Consider the following 23890-nt stretch of genomic DNA (forward strand, 5'->3'; position numbering starts at 1 on the left):
CTTGACTGGACCGGCCACCTGAGAAACCTACACTGGCTACCTATTAACAAAAGCATTATCTTCAAGCTCCTCATCCATGCCTACAAAGCCTTCCACAACGCTGGACCTGCAAACCTCACCCACCGCCTCTCCTTCTGCACTCACACCAGATATCTCCGCCCCACCCAACTAGCCCTGGCCACCTTCCAATGGATCTGCAAGACCACGGGTGGAGGAAGATCCTTCTCCTACCTCGCTGCAAAGACCTGGAACTCCCTTCCTCTGCACCTCAGAAAATCACCATTGCTGCCACAATTCAGGAAGGACCTGGCTCTTCAAATAATCCACAGATCCAGCCCTCCCATCAGCGCCTTGAGACCTTCACAGGTGAGTAGTCACACTATACAAGAATCCTGATTGATTGATTGCTTCTTAGTCAATGGCTTTCTTTCATCTTATGTTTGTCCCTCCTCTGGAGCACAGCCTCCTTTGTATGCTTTTAATTGACTGACCTGTATCCTTTCACTGCTCACTTTCAGAGATACTTCTTCTCTTTTTCGTTAAGCAATCAATGAGAGTGCAAATGATGTCCAGCTCCATCCCGCATGTGCTGCTTCCCCGTCAAATACCCATGCCATGCTCTATATTACTCTTTATCTTGTGTGCTGTCCTCTCTCTCATGTGGTTCTACCCCTGAAAAATCCCTCCGTGCTCTGTGTTGCTCTCTCCGTGGTGCTCTGCTTTTCCCCTTCTTCTTTATCCCTTCACCCTCCAATTGGCTTGATTTTCTTTTGCCTCTCTAGACTCACTTGCAGTAGCTTTCCCCTCCCACTGCTCTGCTGCTCACATGCCCCTTGTGGTCTTTTAAATGTTTATATATTATTATTTTTTTACTTTACTTGGAGGGCCCAGCATCTAGGCTGCTCCGCTTCGAGAATAGTGCTTTGGTGCACCTGAAAAAAAATATTATTTATTTACCAGGGTAAGTGGCGTCCTCAGTCATGGATCAGTAAAGTTTAAAAAATGCAAAAATGGCAGCGGTGTCATTCAGAAGGCATGGGCACATCATTACACATGCATGTGCCTACTGAATGAGGCGGGCACCAGTAACGTCATGAAGCATAGATGCTATGCATCTGTAATGACATATTTCTTCTTTCGGTTTTTATTGATGTTGTACAGCATCACCAAAAGAAATTGGCAAAGACAATAGCTCCCAAAAGCGAGACCTGTTGTCTTTGCCAATGCTTGTTTGTTCAGTAAGACGAGAAGCCAGCTTACAATGTGGATAGTAAAGCCATTTTATAGCCAAAAGAATCCTGCCCGGTGTGGGATCACTAGTGACCTCAAGCCTTACTCATTACGAGTAAGACTCACACATTTGGAGGTGAAGTTGAACTCTCCTTGAAAGCAACCAGCTAAGGACTAAAATCCGGACTCACTATGTTTCTGCTCAGAGCTGTGTGCGGAGCAGCCCTAAGAGCTGTGGAGGCTTCAGACAGCCGAGCTGCCGCCGGGGCAGGCTCTTGCAGACCACATGGGTTCACAGAAGGAGCTGATTCAGACACTTCGGGGTGTTGTGCCATTACTTTGTAAGAGTCTACTTCGGTCCTGATTTAGTATTATTTAATGTATTTTACATCTGTTGTCAGGACATCACTTCCTGTTATGTAATCAAACATGCTATTAGTTCTCACTCCTTAGAACTGTCTAGAAAGATCTGGATCATGTCTTCTACCCCGGAGGCATTCACGCAGAAGTCTTTCATGAAGTAGGTTTTTTGTTTCAATTGCCTTCCACTCTAAAGCTGCGGCTGCATTAACATTTTGCTGTCCGCTGCAGGTCAAAATGGACACCAAACATGTATAATGTATTGACTCAAAACCCTGCAGGCTGCCACTCTTTTAAGGTCACAGGAGAATGGTCGCCCTTGTTTATTAAAAAGCGGCACCAATGTCCACTGTTCTGAGGTAACAAACCACCTCTATGCAGTCAATCTCGCTTCGGAGCAAGTGATTTGACTCGTCCATTCGGACCAGTCCCAATGTTGAATTTACTCACAGCATTTCAAGATTACATCCGTCCTCTATTCATGCACGCCCTTTAGGCATGAAGTGTCCTTCCTGCAGTGTGCACCTGTGATCAGCCAATCGGGAGGCCGGGCCTTGGCGAGCCCATTGTCCGATCAGCTTCAATGTCTCATTATTTGTTTTGGCTGGGAACTGGTGAACCACCCTTCCTGGCTCGTTTTCTTTTTCAGCATGGGCGGGTCTGTAGACCTTTGCTAGAAAAATATTAAGGGAATGTGAGCTAACTGCTCAAACTTCATTCCAAAAAGGGCAAAACAATCCGGGCCGCTAGAAAAATAAGAAAGACTGACAACCGGTAGCTGCTGTTGACACCTAAAACCCAGCCTGATCCCAAATTAAATTTGATTTTAAAAACAGGCAACACTTGAACTCCTTGAACAATGACCAAAGACCTAAAATACAGATAATTACAACAACATTTCGACAAATTCTACCTTGAGTTAAGAACAGAAAACCCAAGCAGGCAGGAAATATGGATCACTGCTGTGTTTCAAGTGCAAGGGTGTTCAGTGACATTGTCAGCTTCCTGGGTGGACAAATCACAGCTAGTGCTTGTGTATAAATATTTTTACTTTTGGACACCAGGGAGCAGTCTCTGATGGGCTGCAGGTCTCTGTGTTTTGTATAGAAACCTGCCCATTGCATAAAGACCAATAGGTTTGCTGCGTGCATGCTATAAATCATGAAAATAATTAAAATAAGCAGCAACTTTACACTTATTTTTTATTTTTCCTGGACAGACTTTATGCCAAGATTGGGTTTCCTGATCGTTGCTCGAGCACCTGTTGTGATGCAAAGGCTTCAGAGCAGGACGATGGTTTGCCTTAACTGGCTCTTCTAGTTGCAATCCATCATGCCAGGAGGATCTGTGACACTGTTCGGGTGATGTTCCTTCCCCCTCTTCTCTCATCCCTACTGGGCTCTTTCCACACGTTCAGATACATCATAAATAAATGGACATGAGCTAACGAAGATCAAGCACCCGCTGCTGGTGCTGCTAAATGCCGGTGTTTCTGAAAAAAAACCTGTTTATTCTTGATTACTCCTCGTGCTTATTTCTTCTGCCACCCTAAACTTCCTGCCATTTTCTAGAACAGGTTCTTTTTCATCCATGTTTTCGCCCTTTCTTATCTTTCTCTTTCCTCTTTCTTCCTTTTTTTCTGTAGGTCAAAGTCTGTTCATAAAGCAAAAAGTCCTGGCCCCATCACTTGCAACCGGCACAATTCAATCACTGTCAATACTGGATTCATATTCGGGGTCTTCTCGGACGTAAAGTACACCATTTATTCGCCTCATTTAGTTAAAATGATGAGGCTGGGGTCCTGGTAATGCCAATGGCCAATGCAAAAGCACATAGGCTTTGGCCTGTGTCCCAACATAGTTTGTGACCCTGGGATCTCTTTCTGAACCTCCTGTACTAGTGCCACCCACTAACCTTGCCTGTATATCTAGTCTGTCCCTTGTCAGAGGCCCTCTCAGGTGCCACCAACCCTTCTAACTGATGCCGCTGTCAACAGATAACTCGAATATTACTGCTAGCTGCACAGACATCCTTTATTAGTTCCCTAACACTGCTCAGTCCAGCTGTGAGGGTCCTTCATCATCCCACGAAGTTTTTGCCCTTCTGCTCTGTGGGAGGTTTGGCATCCCTGAGCTCATCTTAGGATGTCTGTATAGTTATTTAACTAGTGAATAATGCACCCCTTAGAGAATTCTGCTTGACAATGATAGGCAGAGCTAACATTGAAACATCGAAAAGCAAAGCCACTATTATCCAGGGTGTAACACAGGTCCCTGCAGCCCCTGTGCAAGGACGGTAGCCTTCAAGAACTCCCAAACCCTTCGGGGGACCTCATTCATCCCAAAACCAATTAATATTTGTGAGATATGGGATACTCAGGGTCCCCTCTTCACATTCTGTAGGCAGGGTCATCATTTTGTATTACACCACTGCTAATAACATCTGGCTGCCAGAAGTCAGTTGTTTATTTCTTTTTTATTTTGCAGTTGTGTATGGTGGTAACTAAATCTAAATAAGTGTTGGAACACTTTTAATAAAAACAGTTACAATAAACAAGAACTTTGAAAGCCAGTTCGTCATTGAAAATTCTTTGGCCAAAATCTATCTGCTGCGGCATCAGACATAGGGCCTGATTACGAGTATGGCGGTCTCAAGGCCGCCAGACTTCCAGTGGTCGTCGGACCGAAGCGGCTATGGCAGTCCGACTGCCACATTATGACCCTTGCGGTCCGACCACCAGGGGACCGTTGTCTCTGCCAGGAATTCTGATCCCGACAGGATGACGGCCGTCTTGGTTGTGATCAGCCAGGGCGGAGAACAAGTGCCATGGGGTCCACTGCACTGCCCATGCCTGGGGCATGGGCAATGCAGAGGTCTCCGTGCCCAGCACCCTTTCAGGGGTGCTGGTGCACCCTGCATGTGGCAGCATTGCCACCGGCTCAATTTTGAGCCGGGAACAATGCTGCTACACCTTTCCCACTGGGTAGATGGGTGGGAACCTTGGTTCCCGCCCGTCAGCCCAGTGGGCAAGTTGTAATGGGATCGATGGGGAGACTGCCAGTACCGTGGCGGTCTCCTTGTCATGAGTTTGGCGGTCAGATGTTTCCGACCTCCAGACTCGTAATGACCCCCATAGTCTGACCCTTTGCTAGGGTGGAGCCATCCGTCACCTTGGACCCACCAGACGTCTAGTCTGGGCTCATCTGCCATTCATACTATGTCAGTGGTAGCTTGTCGGATGCCTCACGCTTTCCGTCCCTTATTCATCTTGAAAGTGTAGATCATGCAAGAGACCCCTCCCTAATGTTCTAACTAGAACTACTGCACTGCACACTATATCCATAATTTTCTTCCCTAGAGGCATCCTACCCTAAGCCTTACAAGAAACTATTTACCGAGAAAATACTGCTTGGCTTGCTGGTTCATACACTTCTTAAAAGGAAAGCAGCAGTGGCTGATTTGTGTTGGTGAGGGTCCATTGGCACTTAACTGAGGGCATTGAGAGTCCTTTGGTCCCTGCGGTGGGCAGCAGCCAATTCAAAAACTTTATGGTTCAAGCTGCCTAACCTTCCAAGGCCAATTCAATCATTCATAGCAGCACGTGCCGTATGCTTCACACTGTGACGCTGGTGGTGTGATGTCACAACATCATGGTGGAATAGAGGCTCCAGGCTGCTCTTCAACTTCACCAACTTGCCAACATCTTGCCTGGCCGCATCGGAACTCTACTCTGCATGTGACTAGTAAGCCAAATATAGCTCAGTTCAGAGATTTGGTGGGCGCTGCTGTGGTGATTTGTCCAGCAGCGGGCACCGCTGTGCAGTTGGAGAACTTTGCTGTTCAATTGCCTAGTGCACCCGCCGCTCTTTCTTTCTCTCCCTCCCTGTCTCTGCATGAGGGCCAACCCGCATTTAGAAATGTTTTAAACATTCTGCCTATTTCCTGCATAGAGCAAGTCCCCACGAAAAAAGCAGCGCGCACCACCTCATTCACACGTGCACATGCATACATTCATCCATGCATGCCCTTTCCTGGGTATTGCCCAACCGCCCCCGCTGACAGTAAATGAGGGAGCTGCGGATTATAGAAGGGGACTGTCGGTGCAGAGCCGAGGAGGGCTAGAATACAGAAAGGGGGAGACCGTGCCCACTATGTGGAGTGACAGTAGTTTAGGGAAGCTAAGCATTGAGCAGTTGAGGGAAGCATGTGAAGAAGGCTGCTGTGAAGCATCAACCAGGAGTTGGTGAGAGGAGTACAGGAGGTGACGTCAAGAGCGTGCTTACACCAGGAAAGAGAGCTATTGCATGGATCCTAAGGGATGAATGGATGGATGGATATGGATGGCTATAGTTGGTGGATAGATTAGCTGGATGGGTGGATGTAAAGGCGAACGGGACGGGATGGATTTGAGTCAGGCAACGGATAACATGGATGGGTAGATGGTTCGATTACTATGGGACAGCACTGATTTTTTACATCACTTCCCTCCCACTCGCGGTCATCCCCTATTTCTATCGCTCACACCATGCACGGGCACAAGTTACGTCACTGCTGGCTCTCATGGCACACCTGCTTCCAAATGCGTGTCCCTACCCCTTGCACGCCTGACTCGCGCTCCCTTGTACACGCCGCCCCCCCACCCCTTGCTCTCTCTTACATACATCAGCATGGGCGTAGGATTTTGGAGGGTGGGGGACACGGGGGACGAAGGTGGGGGGGACAAGGGGACACAAAAATTTCCCCTCTCACATCTATTATTCAGAGGGCCATTAGCGCACAAAAGCGCTACTTATAACAGCCCTGTACCGACCATCCTCCAATCTGATGGTAACAGAATGAAGGTGAGTCAGGAGGCCCCCTGCGCCCTCTGCTCTTTTGTTTGTCCTGTTCACAGCTGTGGGCATTAAGAGTGCTCATAAGAACAAAGGGCACGAGGAGGAGAAAAGAGTTTTGGATGATTACTGTCTGCATCACCTGCTGCCTTAAAGAGGAACACTGCAGGATGCCTTCAAGAGGAGCTGCAAGACATTGAGCAAGATCTAAAGAGATAACAGAGTCCCACTCAGCCTGACACCTGCAGGCTAGAAAGGAGACTCTGTGAAACACAATGTTTGTATTTGCCTAAGATCACGCCAGTTGGTGAAACAGTGAAGTCGAGATTGGGCCCAGATTTTACCTTTTCACACAACAATTTAGCTATTAGAAGGGTATATTTTTCTAACATTTATGTTTAATGTTTTGTTATCTAGGTAATGAAGGGCTTGATTATAGAGTGGCTAACAGGGAGAAGCCATATTTCATTTTGAGCCGTTATGTCTAGCGTTATTATTTATGTTGTTATCGTTACATACTTCAGCATATTGAAGTATATTATATTTTCTTCACTGTACTCTGAAACAATCTACCCTATGCCACTGCACCCTACACCACTTTTCTCCACTCTGTGCTACTCTACGCCACTGCAATCTATGCTGTACCACTCTACTCTACACCACTCTACTCTGCAGCACTCTACACTACGCCACTGCAATCTATGCTATTCTACTCTAACCATTGCACAATACACCCCTACACTCTTCACCACTTTACTCAAATCCAATGCATTCTATGCCACTGCACTCTATGCCAATCTACTCTGCACCACAGCACTCTATTCCACTGCTTTCAATGCCACTGTAATCTGCGCCACAGCACTCTAGGTGACTGCACTCTATGCCACTCTACAATATACAGCTGTACTCTGCGACCCTCTAATCTGCAACATTGCACTCTGCCACTGAACTCCACGCCACTCTACTCTGCACCACTGCATTCAATGCCACTGTACTCTGTCCCACTGCACTCTAATCTACTCTACTCTACACCACTCCACTGTAGGCTCTTCACTCTACTTTGAAATCATCTCCTCTATGCGACTGCAATCTACGCAACTCCACTCTATGCTATGCCAGTCTAATCTACACTGCACCACTCCAATGTACCCTGTGCCACTCCAATCTGCTCTGCACCGCTCTATGCTACTGCACTCTACATCACTATGCTCCACTCTGCAACAATCTTCTCTTCACCACTATATTGTACTCTGCAGCAATCTACTCCATGCCACTGCACTCTATGCCACTCTATTCTACTCAGCACCACTGTACTCTAAGCCACTCTTCTCTACTCTGTATCACTCTACATGACTGCACTCTACACCAATGCACTCTATGCCACTCTACTCTACACCAATGCATTCTATGACACTCTACTCTACACCACTGCCCTTTATGACACTCTACTCTGCAACACTGCACTCTGCCACTGAACTATACTCCTCTCTACTCTGTACCACTGCACTCTACTCTGCACCACTCAACTATATGCCACTCTACTGCACTCTACACAAATGTACTATATGCCACTACACTATGCCACTCTACTCTGCATCACTGCACCCCACCATTGCACTCTACACCAGTCTACTCTACCTTGCACCACTCTACCATGCACCGCATCACTCTATGACACAGCACTCTGAACAACTGCAATCTATGCAGTGCCACTCCACTCTTCACCACTCTACGCTACTGCACTGTACACTAAACCAGTGCTGTCTTCGTCAATGCACTCTACACCACTTTACTCAAAACCAACGCACTCTATACCACCACACTCTATGCCAATCTACTTTGCACCACTGTACTCTATGCCATTTCACTCTAGACCACCCAACTCCACTCTATGACACTTCACTCTGACATTACACTCCATGATACTAGACTCTGACACTCTATTCCATTAAACTCTAACACTTTCTCCACTCTGTAACTCCCTATACAACTCCCTGTACGCCACTCCATTCCACTTTACTCCACTCTATGCCACTCCACACCACTCTATGCCACTTCAATCTACGATACTCTACTCAACGCCACTGCACAGTCCTCTATGCCACTCCACTATTCAACAATGTACTATGCTCAACAACACTCTACCCAACTTTCTCTATGCTAGTTCATGTTACTTTACTTCACTCTATTCCAGTTCACTCTTATTTATGCCTTTCCACTCTACGACACTCTGCCACTCCACTCTATTACACTGTGACACTACTCCACTCTACTACTACTTTATGGCATTGGCGCTTGATTAGAGATTCAGATCTCCATTGATTGCCTTGTCACTCATATGAGACGTGAGTCAGATTTATCTTCGTCGTTTTGGTTACAAGCACTATGTAACCCTTTTAACTCAAGCTTAACGAAGGCTTAGGATGATCCTGATACCTGTCTAGGGAATCAAAATATCGTCGGCCAAAGTACCTTGACTTGAATTTGTGATATTGTACATAAGTTGGCATAAGCATAGGTACTATGAGCTAATGACTTCTTGATTCACTATTTGAGTCATTCATGTAAAAGTGGGTGTATAACAGCGTGTAAATCCCTATTGTGGATGCTAACCTTGTAGGAAAGTAGCCTCTTTCTAGCTTGGTTACCCCCACATTTGGCCTGTTTGCCAGTGTGTTTGAGTGTGTCTACTGGGATCCTGCTAATCAGGACCCCAGTAGTTATGCTCTCTCCCTTAAATTATGGTTGTTGCATACTGGTAACTCAGTATTTCACCCAAGATTGGCATACTGGTGCCCCCTTATAAGTCCCTAGTATATGGTACTTAGGTACCCAGAGCATTGGGGTTCCAGGAGATCCCTAGGGGCTGCAGCATTTTTTTTGCCACCCATAGGGAGCCCATGCAATGGCTTCTACGGAACTGCCATTGCAGCCTGCGTGAAAAGGTGCATGCATCCTTTCACTGCCAGTTACACCGCACCAGGTCACTTATAAGTCACCCCTATAGCAGGCCCTCCAGCCCTGAGGGCAGGGTGCAGAGTACCTGTGTGTGAGGGCACCCCTGCACTAGCAGAGGTGCCCCCACGACCTCCAGGACCATTTTCCCAGACTTCAGGAGTGTGGGGATGCCATTTTACACGTGTACTGGAAATAGGTCACTACCTATTCCCAGCTACATAATGGTAACTCCGAACATAGGTATGTTTGGTATCAAACATGTTGGAATCATACCCCAAGGTTTTTGCAAGCATTGGTTGTATGATTCCATGCACTCTGGGGGCTCCTTAGAGGACCCCCAGTTTTGCCATTCCAGCCTTCTGAGGTTTTCCAGGCAGCCCCAGCTGCTGCCACCTCAGACAGGTTTCTGCCCTCCTGTTGGTTGAGAAGCTCAAGCCGAGGAAGGCAAAATAAAGGATTTCCTTTGATAGAGGGGTGTTACACCCTCTCCCTTTGGAAATAGGTTTGGAAGGGGTAGCTTCCTTCCCCAGGCCACTGGAAATGCTTTGAAGAGCACATTTGGTGTCCTTCTTACATAATCCAGTCTACACCGGTTCAGGACCCCCAGTCCCTGCTCTGGCACGAAACTGGACCACCACCCCAGGTGTGCTGCTCAGAGCTCCTCCAGAGGGTCCCTGGGTTTTGCCATCTTGGATTCCAAGTTGGCAGCAAACTCTGGGAGCATCTGAGTGGCCAGTGCCAACAGGTGGTGTCAGAGCCGTCCCCTGATAGGTGCTTACCTGTTTAGCTGACCAATCCCCCTTTCAGGGCTATTTAGGGTCTCTCCTTTGAGAAGTTCTTCAGATTCAGATTGCAAGACTCTGCATCCTTTACTTCACTTTCTCACCTAAGAAACTGCATCTGGACCCTCCAGGAACTCCACAAACTGCAACAACGAAGCAAAGACGACTTCTGCAACATTGTATATCCAGCTCTTGCCAGCAAATGCAACTGTTTCCCGGTTATGCATCCTCAGAAGACAGCCTGTCTTCAGTCTGCACCAGAAGAATGAACAAATCTCCCTTGGAGTGAAGGAGTCACTCCCCTGCTTCAGCAGGCACCTCTCTGCAACGATGACCATCTGCATGAGTCCCCTCTCCTGACGAGTTGCATGGATCCTGCATCACGGGAGGTGGACTGAAGTGGTCCTGATGGTCCTGACGTCCTACTGTCCAACTTTGGTGGAGGTAAGAGCTTGCCTTCCCACGCAAGACAGTACTCCTGTGCACCACGTGTTTTTCAGTTGCCAATGCTTGTTGGCATCCTTCTATGAAATTCTTTGTGTACCATGTAGCTTCGGCCCCCAGCACTCCTTCCTGAGATGCACAGCTTCCTGAGTGGTTCTCTGGCGGCGTGGGATCCTTTGTTTTTGTGCTGCGTGGGCCTCCTTTTGCAACTCCTTTGTCCCCATGCTGGGGACTCCTATGTGCGCTGCCTGGTATTCCGTGGGCTCTCTGAGTTGCTGAGAGCCCCCTCTGCCTCCTCCTCCTGGGTGGCCATTTTCCGCTAACCATGAGCTTTGCCTGTGCCAAGACTTGTTGGTGGAATCCAGCGATGCAAACTAGACTGCAATCATCTATCCGGTGTGGGTTATCATCTGCACTAACCACGAACCCGCATCCATCTTCTTGGGTGCAGTACTGACTGTTGTTCTTCACCAGTGGTTCTTCTTTTGCACCTTGATTCGGGTTAGCAGGGGCTCCTGTCCTCCCTGGACTCTTCTGTGCTTCTTGGACTTAGTCCCATTCTTCCACAGGTCTTTAGGTCCAGGAATCCACCCTTTGTGTCTTGAAGTATCTTCTGGTTCTTGCATTATCTTCTTTCTCGTGTTCTTGTGTGTTCTAGGAAAGTTACTGTGATTTACTTCTGCTTTCCTGGGCTCTGAGGTGGGTTCTATTACTTACCTTTGGTGTTTTCTAATACTCCCAGCGCCCCTGTACACACCACACTTGCCTAGGTGGGAAACCGACATTCGCATTCCACTTTCTTAGTATATGGTTTGTGTTTCCCCTAGGCCCATTTCTAACCATTGTGATTTTCACTAATTGCACTGTTTTCTAACAGTTTTTATTGCTATTGCTGCATACTAGTGTATATAATTGGTGTATTACTTACCTTCTAAGGGAGTATAGTCTCTATGGTATTTTTGGCATTTGTGTCACTAAAATAAAGTACCTTTATTTTTGTAACACTTAGTATTTTCTTTCATGTGTGTGAGTACTGTGTAACTACAGTGGTATTGCATGAGCTTTGCATGTCTCCTAGATAAGCCTTGGGTACAGCTACCCCTAGAGAGCCTGGCGTCTAGACACTGCCTACATGTCACTAATAAGGGATAAATGGACATGGTATAAGGTGTAAGTACCATAGGTACCCACTACAAACCAGGCCAGCCTCCTCCAAACCTCTGTACTATATAGGTTACTTTTTACATTTTTCTTGTAATTGGTGACATTGGGTCATCCAGATAACTTGTGTAATGCCCGAATACCAGTCTTTCTCGATTTCCCCTGTTGATGTTTTCCCACTACATTTGATCTTTTATATTTTGATTGAATAAATGCATAAAACATTCCATTTGCATACTACTTTAATATCATTGTTTATGGGAGTGGTGTTGCATTTTATTCAAGGGACCCCTGTTCCTTTAAAGTTAGTTTACTGCTCCATTCTAGGACACTCTACTTACTCCATGATACTACGCCACACCAGTTGGTGACACATCATTCTCCTTTATGCCATTAACTTTCAGCCATGCTGACTAGTAGTCTCACTAGTGTACAGCATGGCTAAAACACATTGGCAAAGGCAATATAACTTGCATAGGCGAGACCTATTGGCTATGCCAATGCTTGTTTATAAGGTATGAACTTTAAGGTGACTTGCAATATCCTTATGTACACAGGGGGTATTTTACCCCATATAATACATGGTCACACCACCAACTTTCCCACAAACCACTTAAAACCCTAGTGCATAGCTTCTGTCATTCCAAGCTATTAAAGTACAGCAGAAGAAAGAAAAGCAACATTCAATTTTTTTGCTTTAAACAGCTGCATTAATTATGCTCTGTGACCTGATCTGCCTTTTACCTTGACTACTAGCTCTGGCAGAAGACAATGTAATGTCTGAATTCGACTGTAATAACCCTATCATAGTCATTTTCTGATGTCTTTTCTTTACACGCAGTGACTTGGTGCATCACAAACAGCCGTTTCTAAAGAAATTAGTGACTGTAGTTTATACAGAGATTAGAGAATCCATGTTTATATAGCCTGTAACTCCAAGAGCTTCAGCAGTTGAAATGCTCCTAGTTATGATTGATGTAGAGCTGAGCTTCCCAAGATCACACAAAGGAGCAGAAGTGTTATTAGAACTATGGTTTCCGAGCACAGTTTACAACTGTTGTAACTAATCGCTTTTGATCTCTCTATTGCAGTTCCAATTGGCATGAGGCGAAGGGCATGATGGGTGTGGGGCGCAAAGAGTATGTTCTTCCTTTTTACCCTCCTACCTTTATCTGCTTGGTGCATGAAGATGCAAGGTTAATCAACATGTTATTTTCACATTTGAGCTAATTACTTTGTGAATGTAAATAACAATAAAAGATACTTTCAGACTGTGAAAACATGCCTTCCTCTCTCCCTATTTCACTTCCAATATATATATATATATATATATATATATGATTGTGTATATTTATTGGAGCCTGCAGTTCGTAAACAACGAGCGATTTGTATAGGGTTGATTGAAAGTCCCCCAAGGCTGTCCCTGTCCCCCCCAGAAATTTATTGTCTCCTACACCCCTGTACATCAGCTCACTATTTCTACTACTGTCCCTGGCTTCGGTCTCTCGGGGCGTCCTGCAGAGAAGATTGGAAGGGGAGCGCCCAATGCAGGCCTAGTGAGGTGGGAAGAAGGGAGTGTTGAGAGGGACGAGCATAGTGAGGGAGGACAGGAAGTGCTTCTTCACAAAGAGGCGGGAAAATAAATTATAGCGATAAGAAAAGAAAAGTAATGGAGAAAATAGACGGGAGAGAAGAAAGGACTAGTCGGGGAAAGGAAGAGAGGGGCAGAATTATGAAAAGTGTGACAGAAGGAGCGGGAGGCGGAAGGGAAAGTGAGAGAGTCGAGAAGAAAGAAGGAAAATAATGGAGAAGGATGGAAAGCAGGGCGAGGAGAGAAAGTGAGAGGGAAAGCATGAGGTGAATGGTGGGAAGATGAGAAGGAAAAGTGAAGGCTAGTGAACAGGATGTGAAAAGCAAGGAAAGTTAGGGGAGGTCACCAGTCAAGGACGCAAAGTGAGGTTAAATAGGGAAGATGGAGAGGGACAGCCACAGAACCCCCACTGGCAGCAGCCCACCCGTACTGCACTCAGAGAAAGGTTGCCAAAACCCAGTGCTTAATTTGTCAATAAAAAGGTGCCGGTGCCCAAAGCCCTCCTCTTAAACACGCGGCTGCTGCAATTAAATATGTGAACACAGAATACTGGTGCACCCTAATTCTGAAGCCATCTTGGGCCTCTTCAATCCATATAAAGCCACTCCCTGCCCCTTGCGCTCACTGTAGCAGCTTTCTACTTTCTTCCTTTGTGACGCTTTTTCGTTTTTCCTTTCCTTCGTCTTCCCCATATGTGTCTTTTGCTCCCAGCAAATGCTTGAGGCAGAAGAATAAGCCCTGGCCCTCAAAAATAAGTGCCGGTGCTCAGCACTGGAAAAAACAAGCACAAATTAAGCACTACCAAAACTCACCTTGCCTCAAGCTACCTGTGAAGCCACAGCAGAGACGAATAGATTAGGGTGACCAGACGTCCCGGATTTCCCCAGACAGCCCCAGCAGATAGATGGAGAGGGGAGGAGCAAAAGGTGGGTGGGGGCGGGCTCGGGGTGCAGGATTGGAGGTCAAGCCATAGCTAATTTTATATATGTAGTCTTGTAAATGTGTGTATGTATGTGTGCGTGTATGTAAATATATATATATATATATATATATATATATATTTATTTATATAAACACAAACATGTATAGGCACACGTTCACAAGGCTACGCAAAAAAAAAACGGGACAGGGCAGATATAAAATTGAGAGTAAAGTCTTTAGTCCTTCTTTTATGTCTCACCTGTCCCGGTTTTTGCTCCTCAACTTCTGGTCACCCTACAATAGATCTGTCTTTACACTTCACCCGCCCTGTACAACTCGGATGAATGGGCGACCAGCAATTAATGCAGATGGAGCTCACTGACTCCAGGCACCCGCCTCAGTTTGCACTGAACCAACCAAGCTGTCCCACCGCACCACAGCAGAGGCTCAGATGCTGCTGCTCCCACTCTAGCTACGAAGCCATCCTTAAGAGAGCCTCAGAGCCCCCATGTGGCTCCTGGGTGAGACTACTATGTGTTTGTGACTATTCAGTGAGAGGAGGGGCTTGCACTGCCATAATCACTGATAGAAGGATGCTGGTCTGAGTAACCTCAACAGAAAAGAGAAAGAGACAATGTCCTCCATGGCATCTCCAAAATTTAATTTGCTTTGTGTGCGTGGGAATGTGCAGTCTCTGGCATATTTATTACTCTTCTTATCCTGTCGTGGGCATCCTAACAAAATGGTGTGCACCGTTGCTATTGCTGGCCTGGCATGATGGTGGTAATGCTTGGCTTTAGGTGGGCATCAATTGACACGGCCCATCTTTAGTCCAAATGTGCTTCAAATCCCTTATGATTGTGGCTATCCGAGGCATGATAATGGCAACATTTGCAATACCCTAGCAGAAAACTAGTCTTCTTGGCATAGTTTGATGATCCCTGGTATAAGACAGCAGGGCACTGGCATGCAAGGCATAATCTTTCCATGTGTGTGGCAGTACTTGCAACTACAGGGTGCAAATGATAAACAGATGTTTGGAAGTTGAACATGTATTTAATACAAATGAAAAATCTGGTATTTCAGAGCAAAGACTGACTTTAATGTTAATGATAGGCTGTTTAGTGGATCTGAATTACGTTTTCTAAACAAACACACAAATTTGATAGCAAACTGGCATAGTGATGTATCAGTTATGTTGTTTTAGGTTTTCTGGGAGAATGGTGCTGACAAATTCACGATGTTGCCTCCATTTTTTCAAAATTACCATTCAAGTGTGAGCCTGCAACAATCCTGTAGAGATGGTCAGACTTGATTCTCACATCACAAGTGTACTGAAATACATCATGGCTGCCCTTTCAGAGCCTATGACTTTTTACTAAATTGGAGTGAAAATTGTGCAGTAAAATGCACTATTTAACCCCATTTAAAAAATATTCTCAAACGGAGAACCCCCATCACTATGACCCCACCGCACCTTCAAAAAAGCAAGCTGGCTAGCTTTGCTCGCTTGCAGCGGGTCAGGATTTGGATAGTACCAATGGTGCAATGGTGAGTCTGGGCTGCACCAGAGCTACAAATGGTTGGCAGCATCCCAAAGAAACTTTTATGCTCCAACCCTTATTTATTACAAGCTAAGCACTAGAAAAGAGAAGCCTTACAGCTTGTCTTTGCAGTTTCCCTCTATGCAGGCACAGCCTGGGCCTTATGCCACTTGGCTAGAGGAAAAAAACTGTCCTCTCCGAAAAAACCCTGTCTCTTTGGAACGTTTCAGAACTCCCAATGCACACCAATCGTTCTTTCAAGGAGACACAAATAGAGAAGCAAACTTTGCAGGTGAGTAATGAGATTGGTTTAAGGTGATAGTATTTTCCTTGAAATGCTAATTTGCATTCTCACTTAGTCAAGGATTAGAGATTTACCACCACATACTGGATTTGTTGGATGCCTGCCAAATGTGCCAGCCTCAAGCGCCAGTTGGACCTGGTCTACTATGGCGGCATTCCCTCCCGGGTGGCCTGGAATATCAAGACCAAGGCATGTTACGTGCCTACCATTTTCCAAGATTGCCTGGGGTTCAGAGTATCATTGTTTCTGACAGTGCTAGGGAAAATGACAGTTTCCTTGGGTGCGTGGACAGATGGCACTTCCAGAAATGATTCTGTGTGCGCGTCAAGGTGCAGGTCCTGCCATTGAGTCATATGATTAAAGCCTATCGCAGTGAGGAGTGAATGGACCATTAGTGTACAAGCTGTGTTCAGGACGTGGCAAGAGAAGCAGAACATATGGTGAGTATTGGGGAAGGAAGGTCTGAAAAGATGTTTGGAATTTATGTGAAATCAAATCAAATGTGTATCAAGTATAGGTGATAAGACTGAATTATTAAGTTAAAATAACTTTTTAAAGATTATGTTCCTTCAAATATGACTCCCATTTTGCCTCTTATCCCCTTCCTCTTTCTCCTTCTTTTTTTCTGTACTCCAATCCCTTTTCTATTTTTAGCTTTTATGTATAGCTAGCGCTTTTACCCTGTAACTCCCTGATCCTCTCACATTAATTAACAGGATATTGTTTTGCATCCCTCCTCCCTCTCGTTGCATTTTTTGATGTAAAAAAAAGAAATATGAATAGTTTGAATTTTGAACAGGTTCTGCCTATTGATGGTATACCCCTCAGATGTTGTGGTTTGCCAGTGTGGAAAGGGATGTGACACTTGCATGTTTGCTTAGATGTTGGGTCTGAAGCCTGGCTGGGGTGTAAGCACATGGGGATAACATCCCTTTACCTAACTCTGGGAAAGATTTGTATTCTGATTTGAGTGGCTATGATTAAAGTTCTGAGATTGGAAAGATGCACTACCCCTGAGAACATTATCTTTTCTTCTTGATCCAGAGGATTTGTGGGGTGATTTCTCATTCCTGAGGGGAATGCCCCTTGAGAGAAAGGCCTAGACTTGATTGAAGTTCCCCTACCTTTCCTACACAGGACCTCGAGAAGATTGACACACTTCTTTTAATTACTCTGTTGGAAAGTGTTGGCGTCGGAGCAAATGGGGGTGACACAAGATGCATGCGTTATGAAGAATTAGTGAATGTTAACTGATCACAGAACAGGAGAGTTGGTTACCTTCTAGCGAACTGGTTTTGGGGTTCAGGTCACCAGTCTGATGGACAAGAGGAGGAACTGCGAGCACGCCTATAGATTTGACAAGATTAAAGAGCGTGAGATGCAAGAGAATGGCAGCACCTGCCCCTATATTCTGGGAGCAATGGTCCTTTGTAAAGCGAGCACCTGCATTGTATCAAGAGGGTGCTCCAGTTCTGGTATGCTATGGGTCGGTACTACTTCTAAGGTCAGAGCTATAATAAGGAAGTTGTGGCTGCTGCCACTAGAAACGTGACTCATCGCAGAAATAAACAGGCCGTAGGAGAAAACAGTGCAATAAAATGACAGCTACAATCGCCCTCAGGGAGTTCTCTAAGTTCCGAGGAGCTCACGAAGCAATACAAAGTAACAAAAAGAAGGAGACAGTCACGCCTTTGTTTCGACACTTCCCGTCGGAAAATATAAAGTTTGTAACTATTTTTGGTCGAGCAGCTCAGGACATTGGTGAGGTGGGAAGGAAGGGGAAGTTCAAAAAGGATGTTTAGAGGAAATGCACAAACATTTACTCTGTGGTTTGGATACAAAGCAATAACACATCCTGTTCCTCGGAGGCTGGGGTGCCTGCTGTGATGCACAATTGCGTGCCCACGAGAATCAGCGCAGATCACCTCAGAGCTTCCGGGGTTCAAGGAACTGGCACGCTATCTCTTGTACGGCGGGGCTCGCTGTGTCACGTGACTGAGCGACGCCCCGGACAAGGTTGGGCACAGAGAGCTGCTCTCCAGCGTGCCCGACCTTTTCACTGATAATTGGGGGTGGCATAAGTGGGTCACAGAGAGCGCCACCGGGAGAACGGGTTCATCGGCCTGGGCTTCTTCCGTGCGTCCTGCTGTCGCTAATGTCACTTCCAATTTCCACGTCCCCGATGATCTTTGAATGTTGAATGTTCTAGTCTTCTTCTCGACAATTCCCGGCCTGTCCTCCTGGTATATCCTGCCCAGTGGATACATACATGCCAACTCTAGCAGGGAAGAAGGCCGCTCTTTCTTGCAGCAAAAATGTTGATTTCTTCTTTGCTCTTCTCTGAAATACCCCTAGCCCCAGGAGCGTAGTTACGGGGTGGGGAGGCTGTATGTGTGTGTGTGTGGGGGGAGGGGGGGGAGGGGGCGAGGTGCGGACGTCGGGATGCTTGGGGTGTTACACCTGCTCTCATAAATGTACTTTATGACAAATAGTTGGGTACAGGTGCTTTCAGTCGGGTATGCTGAGAAGTCTTGGATTTCACCAGGCATTTTAGCACATGCAGACAAAAACGCACGCACACACTTCCGCCTTCTCTGTTTTTAAAGTCCTCAAAAATGTTAGTTATTACAAAATATTGTGTTTTCTCTTTTAGTTCTGCTACCAATCCGCATTCCTCTACCTTTCACCTGCCTCTTAGGCCCCTCTCCTGAACTATGATTGGTTTAACATTATATGCCAGCCTGATTGTTGGGAAAATCTGAAGCTCACACTCCCCAGTCTTACTGACCAAGCTGCGCACCTGCCTACCCAATGGAAGTCGATAAGTGAAAATGTGTATCTCTCTCTGTTCTCTCTACAACAAATCCTTACAGCATTCACCACTTACATGCTGTCAAATGATGGTGGCTTGTGGGTGAGTTAACTCTTTTCCAAAAAACGAAGCCCCACTGTATGGCAGCCTCATGGTCTACCTATGTTACTACACATCAATATTTGTATATTTGCAGTCAGTACAACTGAACAGTGTCCAAGCGAGTGGGTTGTGGTGGGCCCTAATACAAGCAAGGAAAACGGATCACCCACCTCTAGTAAAAGACGGGTGTGCTTGAAGATCAGAGGGCACCTCGCATCTCTAGGCTCCAACTACCACTGCAACCGATGCAGTGATGATAACTATGAGTTTCCAGAAAAGAAGATAGGTTGGGGACAAAGCTATTGTCAGTGCAGCAGGTGAAGTGGCACCAGAGTCCAGAGGTGTAACCAGGGGCCACTGCATCTCAATTATGGTTGTGTTTTACTGTACAAGCCAGGATCATGCCCCCATTTTGCTTGCTTGCGCTAAGGCCCATTTAATTTTTGTTATGCTACTGGTCATACAGCAAGGCAGCATTGTTTTTCATATTTTGTTTTGTGGGTTTGTATAGCACAAACTAGACACAAAGGTATTGGAGCACTTTACATGAGCATCAGTTATGTTACACAAGGACACATACATTTTTCGTAGGCACAGGGAGATTAAGTGATTTGCCCAGAATCACAGAATGTTGAGCCAACGCAGAGGCTCAAACCTGGTTCTCCAGATCCAAAGTTGGCAGCTCTGGCCGTTACGCCACATCCTATCCCCTATTGATATTAGAAGTAGGATCCCTCCTATAAGTGCACAGAGGAGACCTGCTGTGGATAGGAGTGAGTGGTTCACCGGCTTGCGGTGCAATACACAAAAATCCATCAAGGCTGATGAAGATCCTTACTGCGCCAGGTAGCAAAAGAAACCAACCATGACCAAGCAAGCCCAGGGCTCATTAGGAGTGTTTGAAAATCTGCTGCATTGTCTTGTGAAAATTACAAAAAATAGTACCATGTCATATTTACACTTGTTGAATGCCAGTGATGTCACAGTTTACTCAAATGCTAATAAAGTGATGTTGATATGACACTAAGCATAATTTAGACTCACACAATGGTGCAAAGGCAAGTGGGTGATGCTTTGGGGCACACTCTCCAGTGCATTGCGTAATATGTGTAATGTTTTGAAATTCTACCCGTTACACTGGAAATACCATGCAGTTTCCTTTTGACCATTGTTTTGGCTTGGAGACTTTGGTGCCCACAGCGTGTGTGGCACAAGGCCTGACTGCAGGCCAATCCCTGCACCCAATGTCACGCCTTCAGCCATGTGTGGCAGGGAGTTGGGTGACCATGGGGAGTTGGGCGCAAGTCTTGGCCTGTGCTCAACCCTGGGTCAGACTAAGAGAAAAAATAGCCGTGGGCACCAAAATAAAAGTGGTCCCTAATAACGAACTAGATAGCTAAACAAATGGCCACATATGGAAATAAGGTCAGTTTTGAACTTGTGAAAATATGCTGCATGGGTAGTTTGCAAGGTCTGGGAGAGTGCATGCATTTGTCCTTGCTGCAGGCAATGTTTGTGACAATATTCATGAAACATGCTCTCTGCTAGACTGAGAGTGGCCTGCTAAAATATGTTTTTATTTTGCATGCCTAAATGCTGGTGTTTGTGATGAGTCTTTCAATTGTATTTTGTAACATTTTGCTGTACTATAATGTAGTTTATGTTAATGCTGGAAACATTTCGTGGTTATTTATGGATCCCCTAGTGACAAGCCATTTAACTGTAATCTAGAAAGCTTTGCTGCAGTGCAATTCACTCTTTTATACTACGTGCTTGTGGGTATGAATGTTAGGCTTCTGCATGTCTGTTTCAGACACTGGGTCGCATTTTCCTGCCCCTCCCAGACTAGGCCTTTGATCAGGCGATCTTACACCTGAACTATAAAACACGTTTCCTAGTGTGCCCAGCCAGGGAGTCCAGCTACAGTTTGAGGACCCTTCTGTTTGGGCCTGGAAGTCTCGGGGCCCAAGACCATGTTCTACAACCATAACTCTAGGTAAGCCCTTACACCTTTTATTCAATACACCACAGTCACATCTAATCTCTCTTGAGTTCTTACAGTCTCATACTTAGGGAAAGGGACTTCACCCAGAGTACAACCTACTACCATCCTTAGGGGGCAACTACAGGCACCTCACAATGAAAGGGCTTATTGGTCCTAGGCACACTCCAGTACCAACCTCACTTGGATTAAAGTTCTAGGGTATTACTCAACAGCTCCTTCGCTGGATGGGTTCATCTGTTCTTGGACTTTAGAGGTCTGAGGAACTATCACTCCTATTGATTACGTTCAGCTTCAGTAGGATTACCACTCCTGGGTATCACTCAAAACCAGATACTCTGGGTGAGTATTGCTGTTCTTGGACTTCAGGGATTATAGCTCCTCACTAAGGCTGGACGGAGTTCACAGAGTTTCACTCCATTGGATTCCGCAGCATCATCAAAAAATTCTGTGGAATTCCGCAGGGTTCTGTGTGCAGGCAGAGTTGTTACCCACCCCTGCTTAGTAGTAAGAATGCACTTTGGTGGTACCTATGACAAGCCAACAGCGCTTCTCAGAAGGGTGCTATACATTTATATATCAAGCAGCAGTGTCACCGCTTTCTCCAGCACGCCCTCACCTCTGACACACCCTGACAGCAGGGCTGCTGTTCTTACGAGACAGTAAAATTCCAGGTCCGTCTGAGAGAAGGCGCTGCTTTCATCTAAAGCTTGCTGGTGGGCCCTGCTGCGCATGCGCACAATAAGGATAGCGGGTTTATTTGTAGGGGTGAGCTCGAGCGAGCCAAACTCCGTTCCGATGATAGTAGGTGGATTTTTTTTTTTGCAGAGCTCCTTGCTCTGAGTAACAAACACTCAGAGAACTCCGTCAGCGGAGCAGAGTTTGCCACCCACCCCTACTCCTTGCAGGAGAAATTAATTATTACTTACCTTTTAAGCCCTGTATGACATTTGCATATCACTTGTAAGTAAAATCCTTCTGAAATGTGCCAGTTGTTGCCATTCCAAAGGTGCTCCCTTGCCAAATTTAGAGCTAATCTCCATCAAGTGACAACAATATTAGTCAGCAAACTGATGTAGATTATGATTGATATTAAGCCAGGACTTAATTCTCCTTTCCGTGTATAAGGCTAGCGCTCCTAAAAGGCAAGGTAGGGCACTTTAGGATGCCCCATTAGTTGGGACCAAGTAACAATAGAAGATCTGAATAATGGTGTTAGTTGAGGTGGTTGGGAAGGGAAACATCTGGGACAACGTCTCTGGAACAATGATTACGTTGTTAACGCAAGCGGAACCACGTTTGCGTTAACAACGACTCACTTTTTCTCTGCCTTAACCACGCATGTGCTTAACAACACACAAGCGTTTTTAAGGCACAGAAAAGGGGAGAGTGCATCGGGAGAGGACGCGGTAAGTTGGGCCAGGGCAGGGTTGGGGGTAGTTTGTAGGGGTAGAGTAGGTTGGGCTATTTTTTTTTAAGGGGTGGGGGTGGGGGGTCAGGGTAATTTTGTTTTTAGGGTGGGGATGGGGGGTTGGGGTAGTTTGTTTTTTAAGGCAGGATGGGGGGTCAGCGTAATTTTGTTTTTAGGGGCAGGGTAGTTTTTTTTTGGGGGGTGGGGTCAGGGTAGGTTTTAGGGCTCAGGATGGGTAGGGGGTATTGGGGTAGTTGTTTTTAGGGCTGGGGTCGAGTTAGTCTGGATTTTTACGGCAAGGGTGGGGGGTTGGGGTAGTTTGTTTTTTAGTGCGGGATGGGGTAGTTTCTTAGGGGCAGAATGGAGGGTCAGGGTAGTTTTTTTTTTAGGGGTGGGAGGTTGTGGTTATTTTGTTTTTAGGGGCGGGTGGGGGGCAGGGTAGTTTTGTTACGGGCAGGAGTGGGGGTAGTTTTGTTTGCGGGGGTGGGGAGTCAGGGTAGTTTTGTTTTTAGGGGCAGGGTTGAGGGGGTTGGTTTAGTTTTGTTTTCAGGGGTGTGGGGGGGTCAAGGTAGTTTTGTTTTTAGGAGCGGTGTTGGGGGGCTGGGGTAAATTTGTTATTTAGGGGTGGGATTGGGTCGGAGTAGTTTTGATTTTAGGGTGGGTGGGAGTGGTTGTTTTTAGGGCAGGTGGGGGTCAGGGAATGTTTTAGGGCTCAGGGTGGGTGGGAGGTGTTAGGGTACTTTTGTTTTTAGGCACAGAGTGGGGGTGTTGGGTAGTATTTTTAGGGCGGGTGGGCGTGTCAAGGTAGTTGTGTTTTTAGGGCAGGGGTGGAATGCTACAACCATGCATGCCGTTCCACACATGCCTTTACAAGGCATGCCTTTACAACAAAAAATCGTTGTAAAGGCATTCGTGGAAACAACGCGTCGTTGTTCCGACCGCGTTATTCAGGCATGCGTGGTTGGCGCATGCGTTGTTCCATCATACAACCGGTTGGGAGCACTTGTAGGAGGCTGGACTGGCTTGTAGTGAGTACCAAGGGGTACTTACACCTTGCACCAGGCCCAGGTATCCCTTATTAGTGTATAGGGTGTCTAGCAGCTTAGGCTGATAGATAATGGTAGCTTAGCAGAGCAGCTTAGGCTGAGCTAGGAGACGAGTGAAGCTCCTACAGTACCACTAGTGTCATATGCACAATATCATAAGAAAACACAATACACAGATATACTAAAAATAAAGGTACTTTATTTTTATGACAATATGCCAAAAGTATCTCAGTGAGTACCCTCAGTATGAGGATAGCAAATATATACAAGATATATGTACACAATACCAAAAATATGCAGTATAGTATTTGAAAACAGTGCAAACAATGTATAGTTACAATAGGATGCAATGGGGACACATAGGGATAGGGACAACACAAACCATATACT

Source organism: Pleurodeles waltl, chromosome 7 (assembly GCF_031143425.1).
Source record: "Pleurodeles waltl isolate 20211129_DDA chromosome 7, aPleWal1.hap1.20221129, whole genome shotgun sequence".
NCBI classification, from domain to species: Eukaryota; Metazoa; Chordata; class Amphibia; order Caudata; family Salamandridae; genus Pleurodeles; species Pleurodeles waltl.